This window comes from Rhincodon typus, chromosome 7 (genome assembly GCF_021869965.1).
Source record: "Rhincodon typus isolate 14 chromosome 7, sRhiTyp1.1, whole genome shotgun sequence".
Lineage (NCBI taxonomy): Eukaryota > Metazoa > Chordata > Chondrichthyes > Orectolobiformes > Rhincodontidae > Rhincodon > Rhincodon typus.
Window position 1 is genome coordinate 1,689,284 of NC_063338.1, and position 10,256 is coordinate 1,699,539.

Here is a 10,256-nt window from a genome sequence, read left to right on the forward strand (position 1 = left end):
CTGACAGCATCTGTGAAGGGAAAAAGCAGAGTTAACGTTTCGAGTCTGGTGATCCTTCCTCAGAACCCTTCCTCAACACAGTGAATGTGAAAGTGGAGAGCCAGGACAAAGCAGTGAGTGTAATAAATTGAGAACAGATCTGTGCTCTGGAAGGTAGAGGCAACTGCTAATCTATTGAAGGAATCATTGTATGTTTCTTTTACACTGTAAACAGTTCGGTGCTTTAACCCACCCTTTAATAAATTCACTCATTTACTTATTTCAGGAATCACTCAACGAATCATTTGTGGAAATTAGGCTGTCTCTGTCAAAGTCAAAAGAACAAAAGACGGAAGTTGCTAGAAATGCTCAGCAGGTCTGGCAGCATCTGTGAAGAGAAATCAGAGTTAACGTTTCGGGTCTGATGAGGAAGCGTCACAGAGCCTGAAATGTTAACGCTGATTTCTCTTCACAGATGCTGCCAGACCGACTGAACTTTTCCAGCAACTTCTGTACTTGTTTCTGATTTACAGCATCCGCATTTCTTTTGGTTTTTTAAAAGAACAAAAGACTTGCTTTCCCAACTTCCCTAAAAGATGTTGATTCTTTTAGAGATTCGTTAGTTAAAAAGCGCACACAATGGAACATCGTTCCTGTTATGAGAGCTGTGAGAATTCCCCAGCAGGAGAATTGTCGCTGTAATAGTTTGACACCGCAATAACTGCTTGATGATTAAACAACAACAGCATTATTGATAAATTTAATGCATGAATTTACACTGAGATAACAGAATGATAACTCACCCGCAGTAGATTATCAACAACATATTCGAATGCCATTATCATTATAAGTTGTTCGTAGTGCAATGAAAATGCTGTGTAATCACTGTGATGAAATATTACCCGTCACAGATATTAGCACGCATATTTTTAAAGGTGATGCATTTTACAAGTAATGCAAAGAAAGTAGATTGTGGAAAGAGCGATGCAGAAACATTATTTTCCTATATTGTCAGAGTTTATGTCATAATGCCGCAAAATGTGCCCATTCATTGAAGAGATCATATTGAAATTAATATCACCAATGTGGAAAAAATGTTATGAAAGAGAAGTGTTGTTCGGAAAATGATCAAATTCCTGTCGTGAATCAGTAGACCAAGTAGTTTCAAAGGAACTACAGTACCTGGAAGCCCGAAAACTGCAAGGATGAGATAATAAATGGTGAACACCAGACCTGTTAGCAATGCATGCATTTCTCTCGGGAAGTCTGAGTGAACAAATCACAGAAGAGTGGCGATGTTTATACCAGATGTCAGTCTATAGGGATATAATTAGTGTATATTTCGATCTACCTTTACTGCAATCATTGTAACAAACAAATTGCTGCAGCTGCTGCTCACTTACTGTTTATATCTTGATGGAATGTATTTTTTTCCAAAGAGATCTGACAGCTTGAAAGTAAAGTACTCAAAGACTACAGGATAACTGGCGTTAATTTTGCTCATGCTGAAATAAAATCATTCGGAGCACAGGCCAAATGAATGTTCTTTACTGACGTGCTGCGAAATGTAAATTTTCAAAAAAATGCTAAATTTTTATTCCTGATTATGATTCAACCCATGTAGTCATCGATCAGGACCAAGTTGGTCTAGCTGTCACATAGAATGTACAGAGATAGTAGGAACTGCAGATGCTGGAGAATCCGAGACAACAAGGTGCAGGGCTGGATGAACACAGCAGGCCAAGCAGCATCATAGGAGCAGAGAGGCTGACGTTTCGGGCCTAGACCCTTCATCAGAAAAGCTTTTCTGATGAAGGGTCTAGGCCCGAAACGTCAGCCTCTCTGCTCCTATGATGCTGCTTGGCCTGCTGTGTTCATCCAGCCCTGCACCTTGTTGACATAGAATGTACAATCTGGTTCATACATTGCGTAATCGAGGTGTACAGGCCCAGTTATTAGAAGTTCATTTAGTGCTGGCGAAGCAAAACCAAATCCGGATTTGCCATCTGGCCTCGACCCAGGCATCATAAACGACAAAGGAAAGCATCCCTGTCGGACCTACAAAGTACTCCTTTGCAAATCACTGGAGGAAGAAGCTTAACAAATATCCGCAGAAGTCAGTGTAAAAGACAAGGCTGAAAAATTCTTAATAACATTTAGTCCTAAATGTCAGATGGATGATCCATCTTAGTCTCATCTAGGCGTCCTCAACATCGCAGATGCCAATTTTCAGCCAGTTTGATTGACTCCAAGTGATATCACAAAACAATTGTAGACAATGAATACTGCAAAAGTTATGGGCGCTGACAACATTTCGGCAACAGTACTGATGATATGTGCTTCCAGAACTTGCTGCATCCCTAGACAAGCTGTTCTCCAGCTTCAACACTGGTATTTACTCGACAATGTGAAAAATTGCTCAGGTATGTCCTTTTCACAAAAAGAACAACAAATCCAATTACCTCCCCATCAGTCTGCTCTGGATCATCAAAAAAGTGATAGAATGTGTCAAAAACAGTTTTATCATGTAGCACCTGCTTAGCAAAAACCTGCTGACTGACACCCAGTTTATATTCCACCAGGACTGCCCAGCTTCAATATTCATTACAGCCTTCGTTCAAACATGTACAAAAGAGAGGAATTCCAGCAGTGAGATAAGAGTGATTGTCCTTGACATCGAGGCTGCAGTTGGCAGAGTGTGGTATCAAGCAGACAAAACTGGATTCAATGTAAATCAAGGGGGAAAACTCTGCTGGTTGGAATCTTACCCAGAGCATATAAATATCGTTGCGGTTGTTGGTGTTCAGTTATCTCAGTTCCAGGCGTTTGTCAGGGCAGTGTCCATGCTCAATCCTTTTCAACTGCTTCATCAATGAAATTCCCTTTGTCATAAGGTCAGAAGTGGGGATGCTCGCTGACGATCACAAAATGTTCAGCACCATTCGCCTACTTCCTCAATTACCAAAGTAGTCCGTGTCCAAATCCAACAAGACTTGGATAATATCCAGGTTTGACTGAAAAGTAGCAAATCACATTCATGCCAGACAAATGTCAAGCTACGAACAAGTCCAATAAGAGACAGTCTAAACACTTCCCCTTGAAAGTCAATGGCATTACCACAACTGTCAAAGTCGTGGGAGTTACGATTGGCTGGAAGTGGAGCTAGACTCAATATAAATACCACTGCTTCAAGAGCAGGTCAGAAGCTAGGAATGCCATAGTAAATATCTCACCCCCAGACTCCTCAAATGGTGTTTGGCATCTACAAGTCACAAATCAGGAGTCAGAAGGAATATTGACCACTTGCCTTCATAAATGCAGCTCCAACACCATTTAAGAAGCTCGACGCCATGCAGGACAAAGCAACAAGCTTGATTGACATTGCATCCACAAAAGCTCAATCACTCCACAACCAATCCTCAATAACAGTTGTTTATGCCGTCAACAAGATGGACTAACGAAATTAATCAAAGATCCTTTGACATTACCAATTCGATCCAGAAGGACAGGGTGGCAGTATATGGGAACATGACCATCTTCAGGTTTCCCACCAAGCTGAAATATTATTGTTATTATTCTGAAATATTGGAAATATATTGCTGTTCCTTCACTATCACTGATTCAAAATCTTAAAATTCCCTCCCTAATATCAGTGTGGGTCCACCAACAACAAATGGATTGTCGTGGTTCAAGAAAGTAGCTCAACACCACTTCTCATGGGCTACTTGAGTTGGGCAATAAATGCTGGTAGAAACGATGTCCATGTATATAATGTAAATATGCTGATGTTATAGACTAAAAACCCAAAAAGAGAATGCTGCAAGCACTCAGATAATCCCGCAACACCATTGGCTACAGATATTGCAGACTTGCTGAAATATCCACAATTTCATGTTAAATTCTTAACAAATAAACTTTAATTAAATACAGCAGCTCATTATGGCTGAAGGTGTGTTGTCCTGGACCTGGTTAATTTGAAATCAATCGTGCTAAATATACGTACACTTCAGGGGACTTGTCCAACAAATAATGTGAATGCTTGAGGAACTCAGCTGTGAAGAGAGTAACAGAGTTAAACATTTGAAACTGGTATGACTTTTCTTCAGGACTCCGCAATGAATAGATTTTCTTTAATTTCTTACACTGGGTAACACTCCAATTGTACAAACAATGAACATGCTACACAACGAAACCTTATTGTGACGTAAAAGTGATATTAAAACCTATGTGCAAATCTGGAATAGCTGCAAACAAAATTGTTATTGAGACACCTCGTTGAACTGAAATCAAATCAGTCCACCAACTATGCCCTGATTTAAAATCTAGGAACTATAGAAGCATCAAATTTGCATTAGACTGACTTGATTTAGACATGCAATCTTCCAATCTAGAGTTAGAGTTGCTTGCTTTGCACCACAAACCCACCCGTCACCATTGCAACCCTGCATGATTCAAGGAAGTTTAAGGATGGCATTGAACGACGTGGCAAATAGATATCAACAGTGAGCTCCAGAAAATGGACTCTACCCAAAAATGTTCTTATGTCCTTGCTAAACTCCCCTCAAATCGTTCCTGCCATTTCATTAAATCAATATTTTTCGGTATCTGCACTTCACTTTCATGGATTGATCTCTGAACCTTCAAATCATTACGCCCAAAAAAACTGTCAGTTTATATTTTTCGGTTTCTAAATTGACAGCCCATCTTCAGAAAGATTTTTCAGGAGATGCTTTACGCTCCCACTGTCATTTATCTGGAGCAACACCTCCTCGATTCACTCTGCATAATATTTTTTTTCTCTTTTTTTTGTCTTGCTGTGCTCTTCTTCTGTCGGAAAAATTTTCGTTATCTACCCTATTGATTTTTTAAAAAAAATCATCCTGTTATACCTCAAGGGGAATATATATCATTTAAATTCACAAGATATGATGGTTGTATGATCTCCTTCTCTGTTGTAACCATTCTTTGATACTAACCTAATCTTATGCTTTTTTTTTATCGGGTGTGATTTCAGTGAAGCTGTATTAAACCCAGATACGATTAAAATTCTGAGTAAAAACCAAAAGAACTGCGAATGCTGTAAATCAGGAACAAAAACAGAAGTTGCTGGTAGCTCAGCAGGTCTGCCAGTATCTGTGAAGTAAAAATCAGAGTTAGCATTTCTGGTCCAGTGACCCATTTCGGGTCCGGGTTCTGAGGTAGGGTCACCGGACCGGAAACGTTAATTAAAAATCGGAGGTTCGTTTTTTCTCTTTGTTGCTTCACGGCCTGAGGAGATTTAGATTTTAGATATTTCCAGTTTGTCAGGCTGTTAGTGTCGTCAGCTTAGATTGAGCTTCTTCGACGTTAATTTGAGACACCACACCAAAGGAAATAGTTTTCTCTTCGACAAATCAATTCACATTCACATTCTCAATAAAAGTGCAAAAGAAAATAGATATTTAAGTCATGTAAAGACAATTCATGAAAATTCCTTTAATCTGAAATGATGCCAACTATTCTGGAACTGCCTATGAGAAAGGCAAGGGAATAGTCAATAAATCATTTACAAGGATGGGATGCAATGGATTTGCAGTCCATTAGCTAAATCCTTCCGTTGCCTTGTCTCTTATGCGCAGCGTGCCGAATCGTCAGCTACCTGCTTTTCATCCATGAAAACTGGGTGAAAGTGGTCATCTTCAACATAAGTGTTGATTCTGCGGCCAGATTTACAGCGTTGGAAACGTACTACCTGTTAGTAAAATGAATTTCCACCACATCAAGACTGGTTCTTGCAGCACAGAACCAAGCGTGAAACATTTAAAAACCATATTCAGCATATTTCTAGTCAGTGTGAAAACTCGTCATGGAAAAAGTGGAACATAATCATTACAAGATCTCATGATTACTGTCATATTAAACATCAGGACACTGACGACCTAAAAATGATTCTAAACTATCTTGAAACGTAAATAGAACATGTTGGAAAATAGGTATAATTTCAAGTGAATAGCTAGGCGCTGAAAGCAACTTAGATAAAGGTGCAAATTAATATAAAAACCAAAAGAACTGCGGATGCTGTAAATCAGGAACAAAATTATAATCTCAGCTGATGGCAATACCGGACAGGTCAGATCCCAGGTTGAAACTTTAACTGATACATCAAAAGTTTTAATTTTTCACTTTGTTTTGTCTGATTGCTCAGTCACCGAACATATTCCAACAAAGACTGGAAATGAACTTTCAAGAAAGGAACACGTGCTTATTGCATTACATAAATGAAACCTAGAAATATTATCCTTCATATCATTTCAAGCAGCTTGAATATTTCCTTTACATCAAGATAATTCTGCCAATAAAAAAGTCCTTTCCATACTTCCAAAATGAAGCATTTCTTCTGAACTTAATGTATATTTTTCCTCTACTATCTTTCATTGTGACATTATAAGAATTCAACTTTGTAGACACTTCATCAATTAATTTCCCGTGTTGTTTGATAGTGAATTGACATAAATTACAGTTTCTCCTAGAAACTGACTACTTAATTCACTTTGCCAAATGAATATCTGACGCCTTCAATTCAAAATAAAAAAAGCTACCTTCAAAGAACTTAACAAATCATTTTTGAATCATTACTTATCTACATAGATAGCTGCCTAGGACACAACGTATTCATTCAATACATCGAGTCCATGCTGAATCTCTGTACAAAAATCCAGTCAGTGCGATTCCCCTGCTACAATATTTCGACGTTACCCACCCAGCTTCCTTTAAAGTTATTGATCGTTTCTGCCTCCACCATGTCTGTCGTTAACGAGTTCTAGGTCGTTTCCAACAGCGGAATAGTCTTCTTATGCATATTCCTTCTGCACCTTTGCTTTCAATCTCAAATCTGTTTCATCCGCCTCCTGTTATTAATTAATGCGAACTGCTGTTCCTTGTTTAATTGTTCTAAACTTGTCATACTCTTACTGATCTCTCCCAAAACTATTCCCGCTCCCCACTAGTCATTTTAATTTTCTGAAATGTGGGGAATTATAACTGTTGCAACCAAATCGTGGAGCTAAACTTCCCTATCTCTGAAATCAGAGAAGGAATCTCACTTTTATTTTAAAAGAGTAAGGCATATAAACAGCGGTGATATGATTTTTCTTATATTTCCTCGAAGCTCCAAGTTCAATGTTCAAGTGAATTTGTAATGAACCATATTGTAGGTCGAACAAGTGGCCACTCATCTTTTAATTAACTGCTTAGCAGCCTTTCAGACTGAACATTTAATTCAACAATGTTTAACCATATCACCTGCGCCTATTTCTTTTCCTGTATCGTTGTGAGTTTTGGTTGGACTCACAACTTTCTGTTGTTTTAATTTCAGTTAGCAGATGTTCATTATTCTGCCACTCACACATTTCAACGCATCTCTGGTTCTTGCCACTTTCCAACCCAACCCAACCTTGCTTCACTCACTCTTTTATCATATATTCTTTCTTTGTTCTTTATCTTTGTCTGCATGAATTTCCAGAAGGCCTTTCCTAGGTGCCGTACAGGTGGCTGTTAAATAAAGAATCCATGGTATAAGGGGCAATGTGCTGGCATGGGTAGAAGATTGTCTGACTGGAAAATGGCAGAGAGTAAAGATAAAGGGGTTTTATTTGGGATGGCTTCCGGAAACGTGTGGACTTCTGCAGGGTCCGTACTGTGATCACAACTATTATCGTTATATATTGATGATCTGGGAGAAGGAACTGAGGGCATTATTGTTAAGTTTCCAGATGACAGAAAGATGGTGTGGAGGGGCAGGTAGTGCTGAGAAAGCGGAGAAGCTGCAGAAATAACTGGAGATGGTTGGAGAATAGGCGAAGAAGTACCAGGTGGAATACAATGCAGGACATTGTGAAGTTGTGCACTTTGCTAGGAAGAATCGAGGCACAGATTATATCTAAACGGGGAAAGGCTTCGGAAATCTGAAGCACAAAGAGAATTGTGAGGTCCAGTTCAGGATTCTCTTAAGGTTCAGTTGGCAATTAGGCAATCAAATACAATGTAAGCATTCATTCAGAGAGGTCTAAAATATAGGAGCAGGGTGTTAAAGCTATATAAGTATCTGCCAGGCTGTATTTGGAATATTATGAGCAGTTTTGGGGCTCGTATCTCAAGACAGATGTGCTGGCCTTGGAAGAAGTCCGGAGAATGTTCGCCACAATGATGTGGAATTGAAGGGCTTGTCCTATGAGGAGAGGGTGAGGATTCTGGGTCTGTTCGCGATGGGCTGTAGAAGGACGAGGGGGTTCTCACTGAAACTTGCAAAATACTGAGAGGGCTGGATAGAGTGGGCGTAGAGAACATGTTTCTAACAGTAGGATAGACTAGAAGCCGAGGCTACGGCCTCAGAGTAAGCGAACAATGCAGTAGAACGGAGAGAAAGGCGAATTTATTCAGCCCAAGGGTATTTATTCTGTGGAACTCTGCGGCAAAAGGCTGCAGATGCCAAGTCATTGAGTGTATTTAAGGCGGAGATAAGTATGTCCTTGACTAGTAATGAAATAAATGAACTCACAAACATTAAAGGTATGATCGAATGGTGGAAAAGATTCCATTGGCCGAATGATGTAATTCTGTTCCTATATCTTGTGGCATTTTGCCCTGCAAGATGGACAGGAGCACGGCTACTATGCACATTGGAATGAGAAACGAACCAGAATTATTCATCAATAAGAATGACCACCTAGCTTTGATTGACGACAACGTGTTCCAGGCAGACATTCGGTTACAGGAGAAAAGTTAAATAAGAAGTAAGCAGAGACATTGAAATAAATATTTAATGCAATCTCATGTGATCGTGACGGAACAAATTTAGACAATGGTGTTTTAAGGCCTTGTTTAAATTATTGAGTAAGAGGGAATGTTGATATTTGTCCCAGTATTGATCAACTGTCTCTCTGACGTGATTCTGTCTCTTGTCCTTCTGGATCTTCCAGTTTGCAGGAAGGACGTCATTACCCACACTACCGTGGGAATCAGTACAAAGGGCCTGTAGATCAGACACATTGCAGCTAATACGTGTAAGCGGCATGTTGTTTCATCTCAGTGAAAGTGGTCTCTCTTTAGAGCATCACAGCATGAGGGAGAATAGGAGAAGCTCATTCAGACGATCACACCCTCTTCAGCCCGTGGGGCGAAACAAGGCTGAGTGAAAGGAATGATCTCATCTCTGTTAGTGCACTTGTGCAGCATCCATAGCTTGTGCCTGTGTGAGACTAAGAACGATTTGAAGCATTGAGGCGTTCTCTAGAAGCAGGAAACTGATGCACACGCATTGTAAAAAAATGTAAATAACATAATAACAAGCATTGCTGTACAGTGTTAATGCGAACAGCGGATGAGACTTTTGAGTCCCTCGACTCCTGGTCCCAGTGCCCTCTCATTGTGCCATTTTGCTGCATGCAATTTTCTTTTCTTTTTTTCTATGTATTAGTATTGTGGTGAGCGATACCAGTATGTACTTCTTACTGTTTTGAACAGGAACACACATGTTGGGAGCTTATGCTGATTGTATAGTTCTTTTGTGTAACCCCAGACAAGATAGTGCAAAATGTATACAGAAGCAGCAAGACGTGCAGAATGACAAACAGACAAAAGAGTCGAACCACTAGGTTAGAGATTGAGATGTAGAGAGTGATCGTTTATGTGAAGGTGGATTCTCTGTTACGTAAAAATAGCTCTGTCCTTTTGAGAAATATATTTATATCCGTGCCATTGTGTAAGCTGCTATGTAAGTATTATCTGCACTCCCACGTTGTTTTCTTCCTGAAACTGTGCAACGCAACTGTTGCAGTGTAACGTTTCTATCTGCTTCATCACTGTCCCGTTGTGTCACCTTGTCCCTGATGTCTATTTTGCTTCCTGCACTATACCTTTATCTTTTTTGTCTCGATGTCCTTCTGTGTGCTTCTTATATGTCACTGTGCTTCCTGATGTTTAACTGGGCATTCTGTTCTGGCTAGGTGTTGTCTAGTTTGTCATTACGTAGTTTGTTGTGTCACTGTGCTGAGTGTTGTGCAACGGTGCCCTCTGCTATGAAACTGATGCCACTTCCTGACCATCAAGCCGTGTTTCCACGCAGATGTCACATGCGTATTAGTGCGCCAGGAGAAAATTCTGCAGCTCTCCCAACGTGAATCGAGGTTACTTCATTCTGTTGCCTCTTTCTGAATCGCGGCACATTGTCCCCTTCCAAATAACCAGCTAATTCCGTTTTGAATGTGCATTCACTGAGGCGGTGCAATCTGGGCCCAAAC